At 42.3% G+C, this 12,204-nt stretch overlaps 1 protein-coding gene across 1 annotated transcript in view; it reads left to right on the forward strand.

The window, feature by feature from the left end:
• The first annotated feature begins 670 nt into the window (after positions 1-670).
• SDCBP (syndecan binding protein) overlaps positions 671-12,204 on the forward strand; it is a 53,315-nt gene continuing 41,781 nt past the window's right edge. Inside the window, exon 1 of the mRNA XM_061438797.1 lies at positions 671-770. The gene's annotated coding sequence lies outside the window, so the exon portion shown is untranslated. The remainder of the gene's footprint in view (positions 771-12,204) is intronic.

The following is a 12,204-nucleotide window of genomic DNA, read 5'->3' on the forward strand; positions in this document are numbered from 1 at the left end:
CAGCATTTGTTGTTTGTGGATTCTGGATTTCTTTTATGTGAGAAAGAATTTATGTCTGTCTTATTTAAGCTACTTTATTTTAGATTTCTTTTTACAGCTAAACACAATACTACTAAGTCAAGCCTATTTTTTTCTTGCTTGTTAGAACAAAGAAGAAAAACATGGAGGATTGAGGAAACAGGGATGAAAAAAGCAAAACAATCTTAGGCTTTTAGGGGTGGTGTTTTCCATGAAGTCTTTCAAAGAACAAAATGTGTGGTTTGTGGTGCCGTCACATTTGTTTCGTGAATGGAGTTAGCCCATGCACAGTTGATAAATGGGAGTGATGTCAGTGTAATGATGCTGATACGGGATTTCCAAGAGATTAGGAGCAAACTTTCTCCACAGTTAGAAAGCAAGCCATAGCCATATACAGGCTCCTTAGGAAAGAAATCCTACCGCAGTACCTTTCTTTAGTGAAAGCAAGGACTGGGTTAGTGGCTTCAAGAACTGCTCTACATTTCCCAACATGAAGCTATCTGGTAAAACCATGAAGACAAACAAGGAAGTTGCAAAAGAATTTTCCTTTGTGTTGGGGGAAAAAAAAAAAAGACTCCTAGATCAGATTTCCAATTTTGAGAAAACTGGTCTCTAGAAACACATGCCTCTATATCTCAAAGTGGAAATGCAAGCCCCCAAGTTCAAAGGCTGCCTAAGGGGACTTCCTGGTGCTCTGGCGGTTAAGACTCCATGCTTCCAATGCAGGAGGCACAGCTTTGGTCCCTGATTGGGTAAGTAAGATCCGCTGCTGCATGCTATGGTCAGTCGCTCAGTCATGTCCGACTCTTTGCTACTGTATGGACTGTAGCCCGCCAGGCTCCTCTGTCCATGGGGATTCTCCAGGCAAGAACACTGGAGTGGGCTGCCATGCCCTCCTGTGTCATACATAGTTCACCCAAAATTCACCTGTAATTGGGTAACTGGTCACATCTGTTAGCTAATTGCTTTTATCCAAAGGAGAAATAAGATATCTCTTATCTCTGTGACAAGCATGTTGCTACAACTTGGGGCCAGGTGCCTAAGTGAAACTCCCAGGAGACCTGGAGATACGGGTGCTGCATTGGCGTGTCCAAAAAAACTACTAAGGAGGAGCGGGAACGCTGCATAGGGCAGGCTCTAGTGGAGGTTGACTGAGCATTTTTTTTTTAATAGATGTTTATTGTTTTTGTTGTTGCTCCTGTTACAAAGTTGGGTGGTGTGGTCTGCCCCAACCCTGTTTATTCCATGTGCCCTGTTATTTTTAGTGTATGCGTTTGGAGAATGAAAAGCTTTAAGTGAATGCATATATGACTTTATATACAGCTGGTTGTTCAAAGGAAACAGTAAGCATCAGGGCAGACTAGAAGCAAAAATACACTCCTCTTTCACATCTTAACACCAATGCTTCAGTCAGGGTTGGCTCTCCAACCTGCCTCTTTGCATAATTTTATTTTCTTTTGTCATTGACAATAAAATCTTGAAAAATGGAAAGCTTTAAATGTTTTTCCTTTCATGCTCTTCTTATGAAGGAAGCTTCTCATGTAGCTCTTCCAAAGAGGAGCCTGAGGGGATACAGGAGTTGGGGGTACAGGAGACCAGGCAGGTGAGGACCAGATGATGGGGATGGAGAGTCCCCAGGCTGACAGTGGAGCAGATTAGTCAGATGGAGCTCGGGAAGGGAGGTTCCAGGGGAAATGGGGTGGAGAGGATATGATGCATGTGGAAAAGTGACGTCAGTAGGTCTATTGCAGCTCTGTTGGGGAAACCAGGAAGAATTAGCCGTAAGACCATGCAAAGCCAGTTCTAACTTGATTCAGAAACAAGAAACAGGACAGTTCTTGCACCTCCCACAAGGGAGAGCAGGTCACCTATCCTGCACCAGCTTGTGGTATTTAAGAATAAGAAAACAGCTGAGTAATATTCCATCGTGTATATGTAACACATCCTCTTTATCCATACCTCGCTGATGGACATCTTGGTTGTTTGGCTGTCATCAGTAGCACTGCAACGAACACTGGGATGCATGTGTTTTTTCGAATTATAGTTTTCTCCAGGTTTATGGCAGGAGTGGTATTGCTGGATCATATGGTAGGCTCTGGTTTTCTTTCTTTTTTTTTTTTTTAAAGGAACCTCCATACTGCTCTCCATAGTGTTTTATCAATTTACATTCCCATCAACTGAACTGAACTGAACGACAGCAAGAGGGTTGCATTTTCTCCACACTCTCTCCAGCATTTACTGTTTGTAGATTTTTTTGATGATGGCCATTCTGACCAGTGTGAAGTGATACCTTACTGTAGTTTGGATTTGCAATTCTACAAACTAACACAACATTGTAAAGCAACTATCAGATCAGATCAGATCAGATCAGTCACTCAGTCATGTCTGACTCTTTGCGACCTCATGAATCGCAGCACGCCAGGCCTCCCTGTCCATCACCAACTCCTGGAGTTCACTCAGACTCACGTCCATTGAGTCAGTGATGCCATCCAGCCATCTCATCCTCTGTCATTCCCTTCCTCTTGCCCCCAATCCTTCCCAGCACCAGAGTCTTTTCCAATGAGTCAACTCTTCACATGAGGTGGCCAAAGTACTGGAGTTGCAGCTTTAGCATCATTCCTTCCAAAGAAATCCCAGGGCTGGTCTCCTTCAGAATGGACTGGTTGGATCTCCTTGCAGTCCAAGGGACTCTCAAGAGTCTTCTCCAAAGCCACAGTTCAAAAGCATCAATTCTTCTGCGCTCAGCCTTCTTCACAGTCCAACTCTCACATCCATACATGACCACAGGAAAAACCATAGCCTTGACTAGACGGACCTTTGTTGGCAAAGTAATGTCTCTGCTTTTGAATATGCTATCTAGGTTGGTCATAAGTTTCCTTCCAAGGAGTAAGCGTCTTTCAATTTCATGGCTGCAGTCACCATCTGCAGTGATTTTGGAGCCCAGAAAAATAAAGTCTGACACTGTTTCCACTGTTTCCCCATCTATTTCCCATGAAGTGATGGGACCGGATGCCATGATCTTCGTTTTCTGAATGTTGAGCTTTAAGCCAACTTTTTCACTCTCCACTTTCACTTTCATCAAGAGGCTTTTGAGTTCCTCTTCACTTTCTGACTCAAGGGTGGTGTCATCTGCATATCTGAGGTTATTGATATTTCTCCCGGCACTCTTGATACCAGCTTGTGTTCCTTCCAGTCCAGCGTTTCTCATGATGTACTCTGCATAGAGGTTAAATAAACAGGGTGACAATATACAGCCTTGACGTACTCCTTTTCCTATTTGGAACCAGTCTGTTGTTCCATGTCCAGTTCTAACTGTTGCTTCCTGACCTACATACAAATTTCTCAAGAGGCAGGTCAGGTGGTCTGGTATTCCCATCTCTTTCAGTATTTTCCACAGTTTATTGTGATCCACACAGTCAAAGGCTTTGGCATAGTCAATAAAGCAGAAAGAGATGTTTTTCTGGAACTCTCTTGCTTTTTCCATGATCCAGCAGATGTTGGCAATTTGATCTCTGGTTCCTCTGCCTTTTCTAAAACCAGCTTGAACATCAGGAAGTTCACGGTTCACATATTGCTGAAGCCTGGCTTGGAGAATTTTGAGCATTACTTTACTAGCGTGTGAGATGAGTGCAATTGTGCCGTAGTTTGAGCATTCTTTGGCATTGCCTTTCTTTGGGATTGGAATGAAAACTGACCTTTTCCAGTCCTGGGGCCACTGCTGAGTTTTCCAAATTTGCTGGCATATTGAGTGCAGCACTTTCACAGCATCATCTTTCAGGATTTGAAATAGCTAACTGGAATTCTATCACCTCCACTAGCTTTGTTGGTAGTGATGCTTTCTAAGGCCCACTTGACTTCACATTCCAGGATGTCTGGCTCTAGGTCAGTGATCACACCATCAGGATTATCTTGGTCGTGAAGATCTTTTTTGTACAGTTCTTCTGTGTGTTCTTGCCATCTCTTCTTAATATCTTCTGCTTTTGTTAGGTCCATACCATTTCTGTCCTTTATCAAGCCCATCTTTGCATGAAATGTTCCTTTGGTATCTCTGATTTTCTTGAAGAGATCTCTAGTCTTTCCCATTCTGTTGTTTTCCTCTATTTCTTTGCATTGATCACTGAAGAAGGCTTTCTTATCTCTTCTCGCTATTCTTTGGAACTATGCATTCAGATGTTTATATCTTTCCTTTTCTCCTTTGCTTTTCGCTTCTCTTCTTTTCACAGCTATTTGTAAGGCCTCCGCAAACAGCCATTTTGCTTTTTTGCATTTCTTTTCCATGGGGAAAGCAACTATACTCCAATAAAATACTACACTAATAATAAAAGAATAATAAAACAGGATGTCATCCTGTTACTTTTCAAGAGTTCTAGTAACAACCCTGAACTTCAAATAGATTTACCTGCGGCGTTGTTGTTGTTCAGTCACCCAGTCATGTCCGACTCTTTGAGACCCCATGGACTGCAGCATGCCAGGCCTCTCTGTCCCTCACCATCTCAAGGAGTTTGCCCAAGTTCATGTCCATTGAATCGGCGATGCCATCCACACATCTCATCCTCTGATGCCCTCTTCTCCTTCTGCTCTCAGTCTTTCCCAGCATCAGGGACTTGTCCAGTGAGTCAGCTGTTTGCGTCAGATGACCAAAATACTGGAGTTTCAACTTCAGCATCAGTCCTTTCAATGAGTATTCAGGGTTGATTTCCCTTAGGATTGACTGCTTTGATCTCCTTGCTGTCCAAGGGACTCTCAGAAGTCTTCTCCAGCACCATAGTTCGAAGGCATCAACTCTTCTGCACTCTGCCTTCTTTACGGTCCAACTCTCACAACCATATGTGACCACTGGGGAGACTTGACTGTATGGACCTTTGTTGGTAGAGTAGTGTCTCTGCTTTTCAGGACACTGTCTAGGTTTGTCATAGCTTTCCTGCCAGGAAGCAAACATCTGCTTTCATGGCTTCAGTCACCATCCACAGTGATTTTAGAGGTCAAAAAGAGGAAATCTGTCACTATTGCCTCCTTTTCCACCTCTGTTTGCCATGATCTTAGTTTTTTTACTATTTAGTTTTAAGCCAGCTCTTTCACTTTCCTCCTTCACTCTCATTAGGAGGCTCTTTAGTTCCTCTTCCCTTTCTGCCATTAGAGTGGTATCATCCACATATCTGAGGTGGTTGTTTCTCCCTCCTGTCTTGATTCTAGCTTGTAACTCATCCAGCGCGGCATTTCTGATGATGTGCTCAGCGTATAGATTAAACAGGGTGACAGCAGACAGCTGTTCTTTCTCAATCTTGAACCAATCAGTTATTCCATACGGGATTCTAACTATTGCTTCTTGACCCGCATACAGGCTTCTCAGGAGACAGGTAAGATGGTCTGGTATTTAAGAGCTTTCCACAGTTTATTATGATCCACACAGTCAAAAGGTTTGGCGTAGTAGATGAAACAGGGGTAGATTTTTTTTACCTGCAGTAAGGACATGAAATTCTTCCTGCTTTTGTGCTGGTGACCAAGCACAGAGGGCAGCCAGACCTCCCAAAATCCTGGTCGGAGAGCCTCATCACTGTACCTCCCTATGGGCATAAAATTCCAATCATTCATGTTGCTCATCTCAGTATCCTTACCCAGATCTTTGGCTTCAGATAACAACAAGGGCTTCCCTGGTGGCTCAGTGGTAAAGAATCTGCCTGCAATTCAGGAGACTCAGGTTCAGTCCCTGGGTCTGGAAGATCCCCTGGAGAAGGGAATGGCAACCCACTCCAGTATTCTTGCCTGGAGAATCCCATGGACACAGAAACCTGGTGGGCTGCAGTCCATGAAGTCCTAAAGAGCTGAACACAACTGAGCAAACACAACAGCAGAGCACCTCTTTCTCCCAGTTTCCTATGTCAGGCCTGACACCTCAGAGTCCCCTGCTGATTTGATCTACCTCTCTTACAGATGTTAGGTCTACAATTATGTACGCACCTCCCCGCCACTCCGCTGGCCCGAGAGGGTGGCCTGCTTAGGGTCAGTCTCTGGAGAAGAGGCTAGTTCTCAGGGAGGAAAGAACTCCTGAAAACCAGGCAGGGCAATGATAAGAAATTCTGTCTCTCTCTGGCCTTGTGATTGTGCCTTTCGTTGCACAAGCCATTTGCTTCCTCCCTCGTGGTTTTGAGTTACTTCATTGCATAACCTTTCTGAAGGCAGTTTTCAGTAACAACAAGGAATGCAAGCTTAAGATGAAAGTGTAACAGTTGGAGTGCAAATAAAGCAGCTAGGTGACCTCTGTTCATGAGGTTGCTGGGGAGCTGAAAGGAACGCTGAGCCTGCGAAGAAGACTGTCCCAACTTCCTCTTCTCCTGACAGCTGAAATATTCTACCAAGACCGATTATTATAAATATCTTTAGTTCTGAGTTGTTAAAATGTGGACAACAACTTGGCTTCTAGAAATAGGAAAATACGGTACATTCTAGAATTCCATAATACTTTTCTGTTCCTCGGGCACTGTGCCAGGCATCAAAGACCATTTAAAGCATAGCTCCAGGCCTCAGGAAGTAATGATTAACACAGAAGAAACCACAGGGAAGAAAAGCAAAGGACGTTTCTGTAAAATACCGTAAGGTGCCTGTCCAAAGGTCAGATGAATACAATTGCCTATTATTCACACACTCCGGAAGCTAAAGGAGTGATAGAAACTCTGGTAATTTTCCATAGGACCAGGCTTCAGAAGTTATGCCTTTTCCTGGCTACGTAAACACAGCTAACTGGGTTGATTCGGATCATCTGGAACGCTTTTGGCCACGTGTAACTTGGAACAGAGCATTTGGCATCCTTTCTAAGGGTGTGTGTATTCACAGCTTGGTGAGGAATCTCAAATAGAATTTCACAGTTAAAATCAAAAACATCTTTTAGCAAACTGAAAAAGTACTGTCCTGTGTGGTAGAGAAATAGCCAGTGATCGATGGAACCCAGGGCAACCCAACTGCCCACGTGGCACATCTCCTGTGGAATATGGGTGTATTCAGAGACTACAGTGATTTCATGTTCTTAATGCAACCTGATGCACTGAAGTACTCCAGATACTATTAAAAATGAAGCTGAATAGCGGTGGCCACAAAATATTGTAGTTAGTGTTTATATACTAGTTTTGAACACTGATGTGCAAAGAGCTGTATCCTTTCATCAGCATGATTCTTTCAAATCTCTTTCAAGTTTTACGTATTATTGATCACTTTTTAATATTTTCTGTTATAAAAATCCTGTATCAACGGGGGTAAGATATTTAAATTTCTTGCCTTGTAGTTATTAATATCATCATGGTCAGTGTAAGGAGGTAGAAAATAGAACCTTGAAAATAAGCCAATGGACAATTGAAACTCCCTATTTTTAAAGTCACATGTGATTTTACCTTTGTTTTAAAGTTTTTCAGCAGCCCCACAAACTATTTTGTGGAGGAAGGAAATCTCTAAACATCGTAAAATGTGTTTTAATTTTTAGGAAAGCAGAACTCAACATACACCTTTGAAAGGGGGGCCAAATGCCATACTGTAAGTTAATTTAACTTACATTTGCAAGTTATATTTAACTTAGTGGCATGTCAACAACCAACTATATTTTTATCAAATGTTAAGAGACATGGCTCGTGACTGTGATGGAATTATTGTTACAGATAATCACTTAACTGTGGGCAAAAGAACCTCTGATGAAAGAACTGTAAAAATAGCTTTGTAAAAATGGTAAACACCTAGGGGAATGGTAATTTAGCATCATTTACACAGGAATGTTCCATTATCAGATAACCCCTTTCACTAAATGCAAATGTGAAAAGTAATACTTACCAAGGAATACTTACTCACATTTCACCAATGTTTAGGCTTAACAAAATGATTTCTTTCAATGTTCTTTTTATATATGAAGCCCCCCATAGGCATTTAAAAAGTGATCAAGTTGACAAAATAATCATTTACTTTTTTTTTTTTTTGCAAGGACATATTCCCTTTTAAAGTGAGATCGTCTAGAAGGTATATAGACAAATTTGTCCCAGGAAAGTCAGCTGGGGAGTATGCTGAGTGGCGGTTTCACTCCTCAACAAAGCATTGTTCATAACTTTGTTGATATAAAACCCTGCAGAGGGAAGCATATCCGGAATGAAGGCTAATGTCACGAGTTTAGGGCAGTCCGGTCTGTCATGTGGCTGGGATTTTTAAAAGGAAGAGGAAGTTACATAATTCAGTAGAGCAAGTGGCCTGCAAGGGTTTGACTATTTTTGGTCTTCAGGGTGAGGTTAAATCTTTAGAAACAACAATACTAATTATGATAGTACTATTCATATTTCAGGGACCTTTAAAAAGACAAAATTCTCAGTGCTGAAAATTGAATAAAAATGAATAGTAATTATTCACTTCCTTACTTCTTCCTATGAGCAACATTATCAACCAGAAAGATATCTAAGAGGCATCCTTTTAAGTCAGAGCACTCACTGTACTTTAGGTTTCCACTGTACATGGAATACTAAAGAGATTTTAATGTACAGTAATATCTTTGGGTAGAGTAGTCAATTGGCCACACAGTGTTCCAGGACGGTTTCGGAGACAATATTCAAAAGCAGAGACATTACTTTGCCAACAAAGGTCCGTCTAGTCAAGGCTATGGTTTTTCCAGTGGTCATCTATGGATGTGAGAGTTGGACTGTGAAGAAAGCTGAGCGCCGAAGAATTGATGCTTTTGAACTGTGGTGTTGGAGAAGACTCTTGAGAGTCCCTTGGACTGCAAGGAGATCCAACCAGTCCATTCTGAAGGAGATCAGCCCTGGGGTTTCTTTGGAAGGAATGATGCTAAAGCTGCAACTCCAGTACTTTGGCCACCTCATGTGAAGAGTTGACTCATTGGAAAAGACCCTGATGCTGGGAGGGATTGGAGGCAGAAGGAGAAGGGGACGACAAGGATGAGACAGCTGGATGGCATCACCGACTCAATGGACATGAGTTTGAGTGAACTCCAGGAGTTGGTGATGGACAGGGAGGCCTGGCGTGCTGCGATTCATGGGGTCACAAAGAGCAGGACATGACTGAGTGACTGAACTGAACTGAATACCTTTGGGTAGTCATACCCTACCAAAGTAATTCTTAGCATATATTCATATTTGTGGATCTGTTTTTACATCAGACAACTGAAAATTCTAAAAAATAGTAACATGTTCCGGAAAATAGCTATCAATACATTCATGTTATAGCTAATGTATGATCATGGTTTAATCTTAAACCAATGATATTTTGATCTTACTATGTTTTCATAAATATTATTCAAAGATAAATCATGTAGAGTGACATGATTACATTTCGTGGTTAATTTCCCTCACTTCTTTTGCAGTGATTTATACTCTAATTTCTTATCATTTTCACCTCCCCACCCCCAGAAGCAAGAATCCTTCACTATGTTCAAATTACTACTTTTTGAGGAATTCCCTGTGAGAGCCAGTGGGTAAGATTCTATGCTTTCACTGCTGAAGGCATGGGTTCAGTCCTTGGTCAGGGAACTGAGATCCTGAAAGACACATTGGCTTAGCCAAAAAAAAAAAAAAAAGATATGAAAATAAAGCAAGGCAAAACTCAACAAGTTAACTGTGACTTTTTGTGGAGACACTCATCCTAGAGTGTCTGCCACCCAGTTTTCTCTGGGACTGCATAGCCCACATCCCGGAGTCTCCTGTCAACATCACCCGTCAGCTCTTTGGGACTCTCTGCAGTGCGGACGCCTTTTTGTCATGGGAACCTTCTCATCCTACTTTCCTTTCTTCTTGTATTCTTATTAAGTGCAGCACAGTGCGCATTTCCTCTGTCATTTACAGGGCTTCCCTGGTGGCTCAGATGGTAAAGAATCAGCCTGCATCTTTTCATGTGTTTGTTAGCCATCTGTATGTCTTCTTTGGAGAAATGTCTATTTAGTTCTTTGGCCCATTTTTTGATTGGGTCATTTATTTTTCTGGAGTTGAGCTGTAGGAGTTGCTTGTATATTTTTGAGATTAGTTGTTTGTCAGTTGCTTCATTTGCTATTATTTTCTCCCATTCTGAACGCTGCCTTTTCACCTTGTTAATAGTTTCCTTTGATGTGCAGAAGCGTTTAAGTTTAATTAGGTCCCATTTGTTTATTTTTGCTTTTATTTCCAATATTCTGGGAGGTGGGTCATAGAGAATCCTGCTGTGATGTATGTCAGAGAGTGTTTTGCCTATGTTCTCCTCTAGGAGTTTTATAGTTTCTGGTCTTACGTTTAGATCTTTAATCCATTGGAGCCTATTATACAGAGTGAAGTAAGCCAGAAAGAAAAACACCAATACAGTATACTAACGCATATATATGGAATTTAGAAAGATGGTAACAATAACCCTGTGTACAAGACAGCAAAAGAGACACTGATTTATAGAAGTCTTATGGACTCTGTTGGAGAGGGAGAGGGTGGGAAGATTTCGGAGAATGGCATTGAAACATGTATAATATCATGTATGAAACGAGTTGCCAGTCCAGGTTCGATGCACGATACTGGATGCTTGGGGCTGGTGCACTGGGACGACCCAGAGGGATGGTATGGGGAGGGAGGAGGGAGGAGGGTTCAGGATGGGGAACATATGTATACCTGTGGCGGATTCATTTCAATATTTGGCAAAACTAAAACAATATTGTAAAGTTTAAAAATAAAATAAAATTTAAAAAAAAAAAAAAATAAAATCATAAAAAAAAAAAAAAAGAATCAGCCTGCAATGCTGGAGACCTGGTTTCGATCCCTGGAAGATCCCCTGGAGGAGGGCATGGCAACCCACTCCAGTATTCTAGCCTGGAGAATCCCCACGGACAGAGGAGCCTGGCGGGCTATAGTCCATGGGGTCACAAAGCATTGGACACGGCTGAGTGACTAAGCACATAGCACATTTGTCATTTACTTCCTGAAAAAGGCAGCTTCAGAGAGAAGCTTGTGGATTCTTGCTGGTGTCAGAATGTCTTCATTCTGTCACACAGGAATGATCTAGTTTGGTCCAGTTAGACATCACTTTTTTTTTTTTTTTTTATCACTTTGAAGGCATTGTTCCATTGCTTTCTAGCTTCAGGCATTTCTGTTGAGAAGTCCAGTCTCTTCTGATTCTCAATCATGGGTATATGACCTGTTTCTTTTTCCTGGGAATTTATAGGATCTTATCTTTAACGTTTCAAAATATTGCATTGTGGTGTCTTTCTGATGATGAATTGTTCTGGGTTCTCAGTGGTGGTGGTGGTGGTTTAGTTGCTAAGTTGTGTCCAACTCTTTGCAACCCCGTGGACTGAAGCCTGCCAGGGTCCTCTGTCTGTGGAATTCTTCTGGCAAGAATACTGGAGTGGGTTGCCATGCCCTCCTCCAGGGGACTTTCCCAACCCAGGGATCAGACTCGTGTCTCCTGCCTTGGCAGGTGGATTCTTTACCACTGAGCCACCAGGGAAGCCCCAAAACAAAGATGGGCCTTGTTAATGAGGGCCTACATTACAGAGTAATTAGGTCAACTCTGGGTATTTTTAGGTCTTTCCTCCTGAGTTTCTCCTGAGAGGAATCTCTGAATCAACAGCATACTGGAGGCAGGGATGGCTTCAAGTCTGACTGTGGGTTGTCCTTGAAGCTAATGGACAGGTGGACAGTGGGGCTGGGGGGTCTCACTAGTTGGTACATATTTCCATTCCCTCTCCCTTCATTCACTAGAGAGCAGGTCTTCAGTTTCTCCAGACTCAGGTAGTGGACACATTAAGATCCGTGTAATAAGATGTTGACAGGACTGATTCCTTGTGGAGCCTCCAGGGGAGAATGTGTTCTTTATCTTTTCTGGAGTCTAGAGGCTGCCCACATGAGTCCTCTGACCCACAACCACATAGTTTCAATCTTTACTCTCTTCCTTGCATCATCTACTGCCAGCTTTGATTCTCTAGCCACCCCCTCACCCCACCAAAGGACCCTTGTGATTACAACAGACCCAAGTGGATAATACAGAAAGATCTCCCTATCTCAAAATGCTTAACCTAATCTGCCAAGTCCCTTTACCTTATAAGGTAACATATTTACAAGTGGGGGGTTAGGACATGGGCATCTTTGGGGAGGGGTCATTATTCAGCCTACCACCACTGGGAGCTCATGTCACTTCAACTTTAATAAAGGCAAAAACAGTCCTCCCATCTTCCCAGCTTCTGAGTCAGCTCAT

This window comes from Bos javanicus, chromosome 14 (assembly GCF_032452875.1).
Source record: "Bos javanicus breed banteng chromosome 14, ARS-OSU_banteng_1.0, whole genome shotgun sequence".
Taxonomy (NCBI): Eukaryota; Metazoa; Chordata; class Mammalia; order Artiodactyla; family Bovidae; genus Bos; species Bos javanicus.